Source organism: Panthera uncia, chromosome B4 (genome assembly GCF_023721935.1).
Source record: "Panthera uncia isolate 11264 chromosome B4, Puncia_PCG_1.0, whole genome shotgun sequence".
Lineage (NCBI taxonomy): Eukaryota > Metazoa > Chordata > Mammalia > Carnivora > Felidae > Panthera > Panthera uncia.
In genome coordinates, this window is record NC_064809.1 from 28,915,267 (window position 1) to 28,931,192 (window position 15,926).

The following is a 15,926-nucleotide window of genomic DNA, read 5'->3' on the forward strand; positions in this document are numbered from 1 at the left end:
GTTATAATTTGGGGAAGAGAAGGCCAAAAGATTCACAAACATCTTCTTTGGAATAAGATGTCTTATCTCATACAGATCCTTCCCTGGAATTTCACTTGGATACTAGGTCCTTGTACCTTTTTTATATTAATGACCCAGCCATATTGCCCCATATGGATCAGCACGATATGCAGTCCTTGATGGATAGTGTCCTTGTTTGCGCCCACCAGAAGGATGTCATCAATATAGTGAACGGCTAGTATTCCCTCTGCAAATGGAACTTTTTCCAGATCCTGCCCTATACATTGGTGACAGACAGATGGGGACTTTAAGGAGACTTGTGGAAGGACATTAGTGGCATATTTCAACCAATTTTACAAGGGTAAATTGATCCTGGTCATTAGCATGAAGAGGGATGTTTTAAAGGGAGTTCAAGATGTTGGTTGCTGTATACCAAGTTCCTTCATCTTCAGTAATAGCTTCTATGACAGTGCCAGTGTCAGCACCACAATGTCAGTGGTACAAATACTTTGTAGAGCCTTAATTAGTCTCTAGGCACCCAAAAGTTTTGTGCACAGGCTAGATGAGGCAATTTAATTGAGAAACAGTCTACAAAATTTGTTTGCCTCCTTAAACTCAGTAACAAGGGCAGTTATTTTTTTTTATACCCAGGCAGTCAGTATTGTTTTTGGTAGATATTAAAATTTTTTTTAATGTTTATTTATTTTTTTAGAGACAGAGAGAGAGAGAGAGGGAGAGAGAGAGCATGAGTGGGGGAGGGGAAGAGAGAGAGGGAGACACAAAATCCAAAGCAGGCTCCAGGCTCTGAGCTGTCAGCGCAGAGCCTGACGCAGGGCTTGAACCCACAAACCGTGAGATCATGACCTGAGCCAAAGTCAGATGCTTAATCAAGCAAGCCACCCAGGCACCCTGTTTTTGGTAGATATTGGCACTAGGTTCTGGTAGTTCTGTGGCTCAGGATCTTCCATAAGCTCCATTAAAATGCCCTAACTGCAGAAAATTCTGTCAGTACTTGGGAGTGAATATGAGTGGTGGATCACATAGATAATGTATCTATGTATACCAATAATATATTCATTAGTAGAGGCAATAATAATGGAATCCACCATAGTCTGGCCTAGAAAAGGTTTTTAGTGTTGGGTGGCTCCAAACCAGGGAGCATTATCTATTTCTTTCTCATGTTGATACCAGGGTTTGTGGGGATCATGGTTACCAGTACAGCAATATTCAAAAGACCCAAGAAATGGAATTGTCATCCTGCCCCACCTGTCTATTGAACTTTGTCCTTGGAATAGGTCTTTATATCTCTATTGAGAATATAGACGTTTTGATATAACTCCTAGTTTTATTTATTTTTGAAAGCTGAGATCAGGGTGAATGTATATGGGTTTCTCTGATTCATTTCAAGATTCACTGTAGTGATAGTAGAGGAAATAACACTTGTATTCATAGTGGCATTATGTAGACACTAGTGAGTTTACATGTTATGTCCTTCATGGCCCATAATCTTACCATGAGTACCTTGGTAAAGAGACAATCAATCTATTCCTTTGAGACCCCACTGTATGGTAATCAGACCCAATGATCTTAAGCAAGGACATTGCCTATATCATCCAGTAGAGGGTGTATTATTACCATTTTTACATCACTCTTTGTCTTGGCAGCAGCCAAATTTTGCATTTTCAAAATGTGTCAGTTAAGATCTAAGTGTCACAACTGATTGACACACATTATGAGTAGGTTTGTGCTCCATGACCAATAGTATTGAAGGAAGCGAATCTAGAAACACGAAACTAGTCAACAATCTGATCATATATTCTTCTCACTCTTTTATGTACCTAAGAGGCTACCTGGCTTTCTGGAAGACAGTTATCCATATTTTTCATTATGGAAACTCATTACTTGTGGACCCAAACAAGTAATGAGTCTATTACTACTACCCAGATGATGATGGAGATGATTTCAGTTTTTTGCATCATTTTATATTTCTTTCCATTTTTTTCCTTATCCCGAGGCAAAGTGGCTACTGTCAGCACACTCTGAAATAGATGGTCTGTAGGGAGTAATGCACCTCACAGGATGCCTTTATCACTTATTATATTTAATAAGATTGCCTCCTTCATTATGCAGGCAAACTACTTAAGTCTGTAAGATCTCATCAGATCACTGAACAAAGTTATTCCAAAGACCTTTACATTCTTTTTCAGTAAAAGTGTGAGTCTTAAAAACTTGCTGTGATTTGTGCTATCAGTGTTAGGACAGAGTTCACAATAGCCATAGAGTACAACTCAGCTTGCAGGGTCTGGTGACTTTTGGTCTTATAATTATTAGCTACGGAATTGCTTTTCTAGCTTTTTTAAAGTCTCTCTGTTAGATCTCTAATTTAACTCACCAGGGTAACTTAGCCAGAATTTTGGAGGCTAAAGTGAAAGACAAATGTTCCCCTCAAACTGAAAGTATTATTTAACAATCCATTAGAACTTTCTGAGAGTGTTCTGTGGCATCTACCAGCACTTTCTGAAACTCATTGGTACGCCTGGCAACGTGCTTGATTGGATCCTCAGACGTTTCAATGATCTATTTGCAAGGTCCAAGAGTGACCCATGTCTTTCTTAACACTCCCAAAGGTGTTTTGCCAATTTTGCTTTTTCAGAAAAGCATTATGTTTCATTGACCACTTTGCTCAGTTGTGCGAATTTGTGAGAGAGAGCTGCCAGTTGTCAGGTTGGTCAATTAAGATAACAATCCACTTACTGTGATAGTATAAGCAAGAGTCTAAACAGAAAAGAGCTGAGACTCTACCAACCTTTCATTTTTCCCACAGAACAGTACTGGGTAAGGGTCAGGTATCTCATCATAGACAGGAGTGGAGAAAGGAAACATTTCTCTGCATCCCCTGATGCAGAAAGGTCACTGATGTTTTAAGGACCATGGGCCCAGGGAAAGTTAGAAGGATCAGAGTTTGGAGTAAGTAAGTATGTTATACTGAGTCAGAGAAAAGTGTCCCCCAGGTCTACTTGCTAAGGTAGTCTGGGTATAGACACATGAACAGTACAGTGTCTCAGCTAAGGATTACTCCTCTATAAGGAGGCTCTGAATGGAGGTGCCTGGGTGAGAATGCAGATCTCTCATGTGTAAGATCATGGTCAGCCAGAAGTGGAGGTAAGTGTTAGCTTTAGTCATTGACTGCAACTACCTCTAGTGCCTTCAGTGCACTTGCTGTGCATCCAATGAGTGCGAGGTAGGAAATTTTACCCCATAATGACTTCCAGGTAAAGTCTTTGTAATTGCCTATGATAAAGGCTGAAAGATCACATATAGGATTTTGACCTGGAATTGGAACACTGGTATATACACACACACGTGTGTGTATTCATAAACAAAGAGACCTACATACACACACAAATGACCACATATGCATATACATATACATACATAGACATATTTAGAAATCACGAGTTCTTACAGACATTTTCAATTCCAGTTACTTCATTCAGGACTTATTATTGCCTTTCTCCATTTCATATATGTAGTCACAGTGTGAATTCTAACTTTGAGCAACATGAACACATTTATACTTTTGCTTTGTCCTATAATACTTCTAAAATTGATTCACAGCTATTTACCTGATAGCACTAGAAAGAGGCGAAACTACTAAAAATTTTGTGGATGTTTACACACCCCACTCTCTTGCCTAAGACTGAAGGTGTATGTCAAATACTGGTGATTGATTACTTGGGTACGTCCTTGTTTTTTCCATCATTAGGTTCATTAAGTTTGCTTTCAACTTTAGTCTTCCTTCTCATATTTAAAAGTTATTTTTTGGAATAAGTAAAAATGAATTTTCAAAAGTGATAAATATGCAAAAAGAGATATATAAAGTATCTTTCTTTTCCTTACATTACTCAGTCCTCATCCTTCTCTTATAGGTATCCAATTAAATTGTTTTCTAGTTTGTTCTTTAATATTTCATTAAAAAAAAACCTGTCTTCCCGTTCTCTTTATTTCTATGTTACCTTCTTTCTTTTACAAAAGGTAGCATGCTAGGTATTCTCTATTTCACAGTTTTTTTCCACCTAACATTAGCTTCTAGAAATCCTCCCAATTCATTTTGTAGAGATCTTTTGTATTCCTTTTATAGCAGTCAGTTAGGATCTGACTCTTGATTTTGGCTTAGGTCATGATCTCACAGTTCATGAGATCAAGCCCTGCTTTGGACTTCACAGTGACAGCATGGAGCCTGCTTGGAATTCTCTCTCCCTCTCTCTCTGCTCCTCCCCTGCATGCTCTCTCTCTCTCTCTCTCTGTCAAAATGAATAAAATAAATTTTAGAAAACAAACCTAAAAAAGAGAATACTATGAGAAATTATATGCCAACAAACTAGGCAATCTGGGAGAAATTAGCAAATTCCTAGAAACTCACAAACAACCAAAACTGAAACAGGAAGACATAGAAAATTTGAACAGGCTCATAGCCAGCAAAGAAATTGAATCAGTAATCAAAAATATCCCAATAAACAAGATTCCTGGGCCAGATGGCTTCCCAGGGGAATTCTACCAGACATTTAAAGCAGAGTTAGTACATATTCTTCTCAAATTGTTCCAAAAATAGAAACAGAAGGAAAGTTTCCAGATTCATTCTATTTAGGCCAGCATTACCTTGATCCCAAAACCAGATAAAGATCCCACTAAAAAGGAAAATTACAGGCCAATATCCCTGATGAGGATGGATGCAAAAATTCTCAACAAGATACTAGCAAATCAAATACAACATTATATTAAAAGAATTATTTACCATGATCAAGTGGGATTTATTCCTGGGCTATAGGACTGGTTCAATATACCCAAATCAATCAATGTGATACACCTCATTAGTAAAAGAAAAGATAAGAACCATATGATTCTGTCAATAGATGCAGATAAAGCGTTTGACAAAAAGCAGCATCCATTCTTGATAAAAACTCTCAACAAAGTAGGGATAGATGGAAGATACCTCAACAACATAAAGGTCATATACAAAAGACCCACAACTAATATCATCCTCATTGGGAAAAATGTGAGAGCCTTTCCCCTATGGTCAGGAAGAAGACAAGGATGCCCACTCTTACCATTACTATTTAACATAGTACTCAGCCTCAGCAATCAGACAACAAAAATAAATAAAAGGTATACAAATCAGCAAGGAAGAAGTCAAACTTTTCACTGTTTTCAGGTGACCAAATACTGTATGTAGAAAACCCAAAAGACTCCACCAAAAAATTTCTAGAACTAATACACGAATTCAGGAGAGTCACAGGATATAAAATTAACATGCAGAATGCATTTAATATTTACCAGTAGTGAAGCAGCATAACAAGGAATAAATCCCATTTACAATTGCACCAAAAACAATGAGATACTTAGGAATAAACCTAACTAAAGAGGTAAAAGATCTGAAAACTATAGAAGATTTATGAAAGAAAGTGAAGAGGAAAAACATTCCATGGTCATGGACTGAATGAACAAATACTGTTAAAATGTCTATACTACCCAAAGCAATTAGCACATTTAACACAGTTGCTATCAAATGCCACTAGCATTCTTCACAGAGCTAGAGCAATTCTAAAATTTGTATGGAACCACAAAAGACCCCAAATAGTCAAAACAATCCTGCTAGAAACAAAACTGGAGGCATTATGATTCCAGACTTCAGGCTATATTACAAAACTGTAGTCATCAAGATAGTATAGTATTGGCAAAAATAGACACATAGATCAATGAAACAGAATATAAAACCCAGAAATGGACCCACAACTATATGGCCAACTAACCTTTAACAAAGGAGGAAAGAATACCCAATGGAAAAAAGACAGTCTCATTCAGCAAATGGGGCTGGGAAAATTGGACTGCAACATGCAGAAGGATAAAACTGGACTACTTTCTTCACTGTACACAAAAATAAATTCAAAATGGATTAAAGACCTAAATGTGAGACAGGAAACCATTAAAATCCTACCGAAGAACACAGGCAGCAACCTCTGACTTTGGCCAAAGCAACTTTTTACTAGACATGTCACTGAAGGCAAGTTGAACTACCTATAATTAATTGAGATTCCAGAAACCGCAAATCTCATGCATAGGTCATTTGGTGAAACTTTGTCTTCCTGAAGCACACAATGAGGGCAGGTATTTTTTTTCCCTCAGGAATTTGTTTTTGAGCAACAAAAGCATCAGGGGCTGGTAGGTGAGTTAGGCACACAGCTTTCAACATATCCCACTAAAGTAGCCTTAACTGAAACATTTCCTTTCAAGGAAAGCAGAGGTTCACATAGACAATGCATTTGTACATTGCATTTATACAATGCATTTATACATATAATGTAGTGGGCACCATAATAGTGGAGGTCTGTGGTGGCCCACTGGTCCTACCCATAGTCAAATTAGGATAGGAGTCCTGGTGACAGTGGCTTCATACTCTAAGCCAGAAAGGATTATCTATTTTCCCTTCATTCTGGTGTCATAGGTTGTGTATATCAGAAACACCTTTGTGCCAGTATCCAAAAGGTCACCCCCAGTGCAGTTCTTCTCCATGTCCCCATTGAACTCTGACTTTGGTATAGGGCCTTCCTTCCCTGGTGAGGACATAGAGCCTTTGGCCTGATACATAGTTTTGTTTATGTTTAAAAACTGAAAGTTCTGGTTTAAGGTTTGCAGGATTTTTCATTCATATCAAGATTTACTGGGGAAGGAAATAGCACTTAATATTAATCATAGAGCTATCACCCTGAAGACTTTAGGGGCTTCATTTTGCACCCTCAAAGGCATGCTATGGTCCTGAGCTCCTTGGTAGACATCCCATATACTTCTCAACTCAGAAAACATTGTTAAGTAGCAAGATCCAAAGATCACTCCAGGAAGACCATTATTTGGGGTGTCTAGGAGTATGTATATGATTACCCTTTTTATGTCACTCTCTCTGATGGTCTATATCTAGTATTTTGTCAGTAGTTTTTTACATGCCCCCAGATTTGTTAGTTATGATCCAAATTGTGTATAGACAAATTGACCTGAACTTATAGGGAGGTTTAATTGAGCTTGATAATCAGCAACAGTTGCATGAATGAACCTAGAAGTCTGAGTCTAGTTAATAATCTTATCATGGACTTTTCTCATTCTCTCTTTGTAGAACCAAGGTGACACGAATATGGTTTGTGGGACTGCTAAAGCACTCTGCAAGAGTGGTCCAAACATATTTTAGTCACAGGGAGCTCATTACAGGTGGGTCAAATCTTTTGGAACCTAAATAGTACCCATTTGAGAGTAGAGAGGGTCTTTGGTGTTTGCATCTCATTTATTCCCTTTCTTCTACTTTCTTGGGCAAAGTGGCCCTTGTCAGGGTATTCTGAAGGTGGGATTCTATAGTTAGTTACTCCAAAAGGTACCACTTTCCCTTACTTCCTTTAATAAGATTTACCTCCTTCATTGTGAAGGCAAGCTACTCAGCCTCTAAAGTCTCTTCAGACACCTGGGAAAAGCAGTACTGAAGGGTTCTGTATTCTTTTTCATTAAAAAACTAGTCTCTATAACTAGCTGCATCATGGGTATTCGTTGGTGCCAGGGACTTGCTTAGAGCATCTACGACTCTGCTCACAGACTCTCTGATGACTTTTAATCTCATCAGTGGATAATCATAAGTTATAGCCCCAAAATTGCTTCCCTAGCTTTCTCAGAGCCACCTCTGTTGAATCTCTAATTTGACTACTACATGGCATCTTGGCCATGTAGACAGGGGCTAAAGAGAAGGACAGTTGGTACCCCGCAGAACTGAAATGCTTACAGAAAGTATTTGCTACTACTTTCCAAGACCAAACTGCATTGCAGACCAAACTGCATTGGACCCACTGGCATGGCTGATGAAGTGTACCTCCAGACTTCCAAAGTCTTGCAAACCAGAAGTCTGTGGACTTCTCTATTATCTTCCAAAAGTGGCTCCATGGAATCTTCTGGATTTTTGTTTTTCCAGAATAACATTGCACTTAATTGACTATCCTGTTTTCTGTGCCAACTTGTCATAGATAGAGTTCCCAGATGTCTGTGTAGTTACATAAGACAATAAGCCAAATTCAATGTAACAATTAAGGCTTTATTCACTTACTGTGATTAGATTAAAAGATTAAATAGGAAAGGGAACTGGCTCCCTAGTGTTCATTTCTTTCCATAGAATGGCACCAAGAAAGGGACAGTTGTATCAGTGTAGAAAGGGAGATCATTTCACTTTTGAAGGGGTTCCAAACATAAAGGTCCTGTTGTTCTCTGGATCTTGGGACCAGGGAAAGGAGGTAGAAAGTCTAGGAGGGAAAAACCAAATACTGAGTTAGAATGGATAAATAATATCTTCAAGGTCCCCTAATAGGTCAGTTTTGGCAGAGGTACTTGAAAAGTGTCTCCACTAAAGCCATTCACCTCTCATAAGTAGCCCTCTGAATGCAGGTGTCTAGGATAGGAATGCAGAAATATGTAAGAACATGGATAGCCCAGAAGGACATGAATCCTTGACAATAACTCCTTTCAGAGACTGCAATGCACTGGCTATCAGATGTAGAGAAGGCAGCTTTCTCTTATGAGGCATATCATTATATATTTATATAATGTGTATATAAATATAAATAAATATGTATATATATGTATATATAGTGTGTGTATATGTATATATACATGCACAGATATATTTAGAAATATGTGTTAGTTAACTAAAATTTTCCTCCAGTCCTTTATTGTGATTTGAAGAGGAATTTGAGGTCTTCCACAGGTTCACAGGAATAAGAATGCACATTAGTTTGCTCATTAATTTACTGTTGATTGGGTTTTGGGGTGATGGGGGGGTTTGGAGCTGATGGCCAAGAAAGAATTCTTGAAGACATCTTTCTTGCAAAAAGGTGATTTTATTAAAGCACAGGACAGGACCCGTGGGCAGAAAGAGCTGCACTGGGGTTATGACAGGTAACTGATTATATACACTCAGGTTGGGAGGGGGTTAGGGATAGAATAAGTCTCTAAGGTATTTTGGAAGCAAGATTTCCAGGACCTTGAGGAGCTAGCTGTGTAAGACAAATGACATTTGTTACCATTTAGGAAAACCTCAGTCATGAGACCCTTCAGATGTATATCATGGGGCCATAAACTTGAAGTATGATTGCCAGCATATATCTTGGGGTGTTGAGATAAAGGAAGTTTTGAAGGAATTTTTGTATGCTAAAGTAGACTCAAAGGACCCTGGGAGGTCTGGATAATGTTAAGCCAAGATACCCTTTTGCCCCTGGCAAAGTGTCATTATCAAGGCAGCTGAGCTCCTAGAGGGAGGTCACTTTGCCTGTTTCAAGGACTTGTTAATGGGCTGTAGGCAGTAAGAGAATTTAATTTTTCATTTGCCTTAGTTTTCCATGTCAATGTAGCAAGCACTTAAACCCCTTTCCTTTGTTTGTGGGTAGCGAGGAATGTCCAAGGAATATCACACATATCCCATGTGGGCAGGAGTGTGTGTGTGTGTGTGTGTGTGCGCGCGCACGTGCACTATTAGCTGGTATGTACTTTGCCCTCAGCTTGCCCCATGCTCCCTCACCACTGTAAAGGAGGTATAGGTTTTATTCTAGATATATGAGCCCATTAAGAGTGCCCCTTTAACTTTACTTCAGTGGGAGTACATAATATGACCCAGTAGGGGCCCTTCCACCTTTGAATTAAACCCCCTGATATATATTAGACTTCCAATCCTTTAAATAAACCAGGTCTACTGGGTTTATATGGGGTAGGTTTCTAGTAGCTGCTAGATCAGGTTTAGGGAGGATATGATTTGTACATTTAGAGATTTATGAATGAACCCAGCCTCAAGTGAATAATTTAATAAAGCACTGTAGTCTTTTTCTATTGATAGGTCTTCAATGAGAAAAGGATTTTTATATACAATTGTTGGAGGAATTGATCCCATTTTCCAATTGTTTAAATAGTCACTGCCCATGAGATTCTGTTATTTTCCCCACAGAATAACAAGCAAGAAGACTGTCCATATCTATGCTATTTTGACAATGTTTTCTGAAGTTTACCTCAAGTTGTCTAGTTTAAGCAAACAACAAATATCTAAAGACAATCAGAACCAGAATTTAACATCCATAAAATTGTGTCATTGAAACATAGTTTTTCCAATTACCCTCATTTCCAGATAGTCAAATCAAGACTAATTCACTTTAAAAAATTTTTTTTAATGTTTATTTATTTTTGAGAGAGAGAGACAGACAGACAGAGTGTGAGTGGGGGAGGGGCAGAGAGAGAGGGAGACACAGAATCCAAAACAGTCTCCAGACTCTGAGCTGTCAGCACAGAGGCCGACATGGGGCTCAAACTCACAAACTGTGAGATCATGACCTGAGCTGAAGTCAGATGCTTAACCAACTGACCCACCCAGGTGCCCCTAGACTAATTCATTTTTGGTGTGCCTGGGTGGCTCAGTCAGTTAAAGGTTTGACTTCAGCTCAGGTCATGATCTCACAGTTTGTGAGTTCGAGCCCCATGTTGGGCTCTGTGCTAACAGCTCAGAGCCTGAAGCCTGTTCAGATTCTGTGTCTCCCTTTCTCTGCCCCTCCCCAGCTTGCACTCTGTCTCTCTGTCTTTCTCAAAAATAAACATTAAAAAATTTTTTTTAAAAAGACCAATTTGTTTGTAAAACAAATCCAGTTTTAACATAATTGGCTTAATCACATAAGCATAGCAAAAATAGTGATTGGTCATATAGATCTTTAAAATTTGCTTTGCTGGAACTTTTTCTAAGGAATCTAGATTGAACTTTTAGTAGCCTCTCCAGGCCAGAAGCTAAGCCAAGTATTTGCCATCAGATATGCTTGCAATACCTGTTGATTTGGGCAAATTCCTCTTCACAATGTCCCCCAAATATCTTGATCTTCCTGCACCTGCCAGAAAGTGACATTCTTTCACCTGGTAAGGCTGCTGGGAACTCTGTAAGTAAGGTATCAGGCCAATATTTCCAAGGGACTTTATTGGCTACATGCTTCATAAAGTCAACCTTAGTTCCTGAAAGCTGTATGGTCACATCTGATTCTATGCATATCTCTCAAATATGACATTCCAGTCAAAGCCTTGGCAAAATAACCAATGTTTCCAGTAGTGCCCTGGTACAAGAAGAAGATTCTTATTGAACTTATGCAAATAAGTATGATTGCCATGGAAGAAAGAACCCTCACTGAGCTTGTGAATTTCAGAGGGTTCAGGTAGAGAAAAAAGTTAAACACTTTAGTTTTTTTATAAGTGAAAACTTTATCACATTTTTGTATATTACAGACCTCTTAAGAGGAAGTTTCCTTAATCTATAAAAGCAAATATTAGAGAACCAGCAATTTTTCCAATAAGAGTCACAAAAACTGACACAAAGACTCAAAAATGGACACAGTTAAGGGTCTGATAAGAGATTACAGTATAGCTGGCAAGGAAATCCAGTTATTTCTGTGGCACATAACACTTCAATAGTTAGGATATCAAGTGATGGCCTTATAGCAGAAAATATTGAAACTTTAAGAATTGCATATAATCTCTAGAATAAAGCATTTACCCAAATGTAACCTAAGACTTACTATTTGTTTAATGGTGCTTCCAGAGTAACTTAACATACCAAACAAACAACCCTAATTAATCAAAAGGACTTCATTTACAATTTAAATCTTGGGGAATTTTGTTTAAAAACCTCAGAAAGTTATAAAGTACAAAGCATGTTTACCATTTAATTAAGATAGACATGTCTTTGGAGTTATCAGCGCCAAATATGAAACTTATTCTATCTAGGTTTGCTGAAGGTCAAATAAGCTCATGTTATCTGTTACAATTTGTTAGCAAAAAGATGGCTTAAAATGATGCTTAATTCTGTCTGTAAGTTTTCAGGAGTAATTAAGATAGTTTTCAAAGTCTTTGGTAACCAGAAACTAAAGTTTTGCTTGCGTGATAAATGGGATTGAATTTTTTGGACATCTAGCACTTTTCCAAATGAGATAAAATGCTAAAGCATTAATTACTGAATTTGGGTTTGTGATTTTTTAATTTTTATTTCAGAGAGACTAAGAATATTTGGGTCTGATAATATAGAGTCTATTTTAAAATCCAGTTTGTCCAATATAAGTATTGCTACTCTGGCTTTCTTTTGACATCCATTTGCATGACAAATGTTTCTCTTCCCCTCACTTTCAATCTGTAGCTGTCTTTAGGTTTCAAATGAGTCTCTTGTAGGCAGCATATAGATGGGTCTTGTTTTTATTAATCCATTCTGACACCCTATGTTTTTTGATTGGAATGATTAGTCCATTTACATTTAATGTAATTATTGATAAATATGTATTTATTACCATTTTGTTACTTGATTTGTGGTTGTTTCTGAAGAATTTCTCTGATCCTTTCTTGTTTTTCTCTCTTTCATGTTTTGCTGATTTTCTTTAATGATATATTTGGATTTCTTTCTCCTTATTCTTATATATTTATTAGAGGTTTTCCATATGGTTACTAGTAGGTTTGTATATAACCTCCTACAAATAGCAGTCTATATTAATTTGGTGGTCATTTATGTTTAAACCCCTTCTTTTCTCCTCTGCTCTGTACATTTTGGAAATATTTTATATCCTTTTTTGGTGAGTTCTTTCACAGATTGTTTATAGAAATATTCATTTTACTTGCTTTTGTGTTTCCTATGTTTATACTATCACTTTGGTCTCTCCTTTCTACTCACAGAATCCCCTTTAATATTTCTTGGAGGGCTTGTTTAGTGGTCATGAACTCCTTTACTTTTTGTTTGTCTAGGGAATTCTTTATCTATGTATTCTGAATGATACCCTTGCTGGATAGAGTATTCTTGCCTGCAGATTTTTTCCATTCATCACATTGAATATATCATGCCACTCCCTTCTGGCTTGCCAAATTTCTGTTGAAAAATCTGCTAGCCTTATAAGTTTTTTTTTCTTGTAAGTTAATGACTTCTTTTGTCTTGATGCTTTTAAGATTTTTTTCTTTATCACTATATTTTGCAAATTTAATTACAATATGTCTTGGTGTTGCCCTGCTTTTGTTGATTTGATTGGAGTTCTCTCTGCCTCCTGGATCTGTGCCTCCTGTGCTTTCTTCCTCAGATTAGGGAAGTTTTCAACTATTATTTATTCAAATAAATATACTTACCCCTTTTCTCTCCATTTTCTTCTGGGACTCTTATAATATAAATATTATTATGTTTGATGGGATCATTGGGTTCTCTAAGTCTATTCTTGTATTACACAATTCTTCTTTCTCTCTTTTGTTCAGCTTCATTGCTTATCGTTGCTTTGTTTTCCAGGTCATTAATTCATTCCTCTGCTTCTCCCAGCCTGCTGTTCATTGCAACAAGCATGTTCCCAATCTCGTTTATTGCATTCTTCATCTCTGATTGATTCTTTTTTTTTAAGTCTTTCATCTCTGTGATAAGGGACTCACTGATGTCTTCCAGTCTCTTCTCAAGCATCAGTGAATATCATTAAGATCATTGTTTTAGATTTTATTAATTTCTTATTTTTATTTTTTTAAATGTAAATTATTGTCAAATTGGCTAACATACAGTGTGTAAAGTGTGCTCTTGGTTTTTGGGGTAGATTCCCATGGTTCATCACTTATATACAACACCCAGTGCTCATCCCAGCAAGTGCCCTCCTCAATGCCCATCACTCATTTTCCCCTCTCCCCCACCCTCCTATCCACCCTCAGTTTTTTCTCTGTATTTAAGAGACTCTTATGATTTGCCTCCCTCCCTCTCTGTTTGTAACTATTTTGTTCCCCTTCCTTCCCCCCATGGTCTTCTGTTAAGTTTCTCAAGATCCACATATGACTGAAAACATATGATATCTGTCCTTTTCTGACTGACTTATTTCACTCAGCATAATACCTTCCAGTTCCATCCATATTGCTTCAAATTGCATCCAAATTGCTTCATTCTTTCTAATTGCCAAGTAGTATTCCATTGTATATATAAACCACATCTTCTTTATCCATTCATAAATTGACGGACATTTAGGCTCTTTCCATAATTTGGCTATTGTTGAAAGTGCTGCTATAAACATTGGAGTACATGTGCCCCTATGAATCAGAACTCCTGTATCCTTTGGATAAATTCCTAGCAGTGTTATTTCTGAGTCATAGGGTAGTTCTATTTTTAATTTTTTGAGGAAACTCCACAGTTTTCCAGAGCAGCTGCACCAGTTTGCATTCCCACCAATAGTACAAAAGGGTTTCATTTCTCCACATCCTCACCAGCACCTGTAGTTTCCTGAGTTGTTAATTTTGGCCATTCTGACCGGTGTTAGGTAGTATCTCCATGTGGATTTGATTTTTATTTCCCTGATGATGAGTGATGTTGTGCAATGTATCATCTGTTGGTTGGCCATCTGGATGTCTTCTTTGGAAAAGTGTCTATTCCTGTCTTCTGCCCAATTCTTCACTGGATTTTTGTTTTTCGGGTGTTGAGTTTGGTAAGTTCTCTATAGATTTTGGATACTAAGCCTTCATACAATATGTCCTTTGCTAATATCTTTTCCCATTCCATCAGTTGCCTTTTAGTATTGTTGATTCTTTCCTTTGAGATGCAGAAAATTTTATCTTTTTTTCCCTTTCCTTTTAATTTTTGAATTTACATCCAAATTAGTTAGCATATAATGCAACACTGATTTCAGGAGTAGATTCCTTAATGCCCCTTACCCATTTAACCCATCCCCCCTCCCACAACCCCTCCCGTAACCCTCAGTTTGTTCTCCATATTTATGAGTCTCTTCTGTTTTGTCCCCATCCCTGTTTTTGTATTATTTTTGTTTCCTTTCCCTTATGTTCATCTGTTTTGTCTCTTAAAGTCCTCATATGAATGAAGTCATATGATTTTTGTTTTCTCTGACTTACTAATTTCACTTAGCATAATACCCTCCAGTTCCATCCATGTAGTTGCAAATGGCAAGATTTCATTCTTTTGGTTGCCAAGTAATGCTCCATTGTGTGTGTGTGTATATATATATATATATATACACACACACAACCATTTTGACAGGTATAAGGTGGTATCTCATTGTGGTTTTGATTTGCATTTCCCTGATTTTCCTGATGTGGAGCATTTTTTCATGTGTCAGTTGGCATCTGGATGTCTTCTTTGGAGAAGTGTCTATTCATGTCTTTTGCCCGTTTCTTCACTGGATTATTTGTTTTTTGGGTATTGAGTTTGAGAAGTTCTTTATAGATTTTGGATACTAACCCTTTATGTGATATGTCATTTGCAAATGTCTTCTCCCATTATGTCAGTTGCCTTTTAGTTTTGTTGATTGTTTCCTTCGTTATACAGAAGATTTTTATTTTTATGAGGTCCCAGTAGTTCATTTTTGCTTTTGTTTCCCTTGCCTCCAGAGATGTGTTGAGTAAGAAGTTGCTGTGGCCAAGATCAAAGAGGTTTTTGCCGGCTTTCTTCTCAAGGATTTTGATGGCTTCCTGTCTTACATTGAGGTCTTTCATCCATTTTGAGTTTATTTTTGTGTATGGTGTAAGAAAGTGGTCCAGGTTCATTCTTCTGCATGACGCTATCCAGTTTTCCCATCACCACTTGCTGAAGAGGCTGTCTTTAATCCATTCGATATTCTTTCCTGCTTTGTCAAAGATTAGTTGGCCATATGTCTGTGGGTCCATTTCTGGGTTCTCTATTCTGTTCCATTGATCTGAGTTTCTGCTCTTGTGGCAGTACCATACTGTCTTGATGATTACAGCTTTGTAGTATATCTTGAAGTCTGGGATTGTGATGCCTCCTGCTTTGGTTTTCTTTTTCAAGATGCTTTGGCTATTCAGGGTCTTTTCTGGTTCCATACAAATTTTAGGATTGTTTGTTCTAGCTCTGTGAAGAATGC

The 15,926-nt window shown here is 37.5% G+C and overlaps 1 protein-coding gene across 2 annotated transcripts in view; it reads left to right on the top strand.

The window, feature by feature from the left end:
* LOC125918685 (coiled-coil domain-containing protein 7-like) overlaps positions 1-15,926 on the top strand; it is a 228,222-nt gene that overhangs the window by 17,303 nt on the left and 194,993 nt on the right. The window lies entirely within an intron of this gene.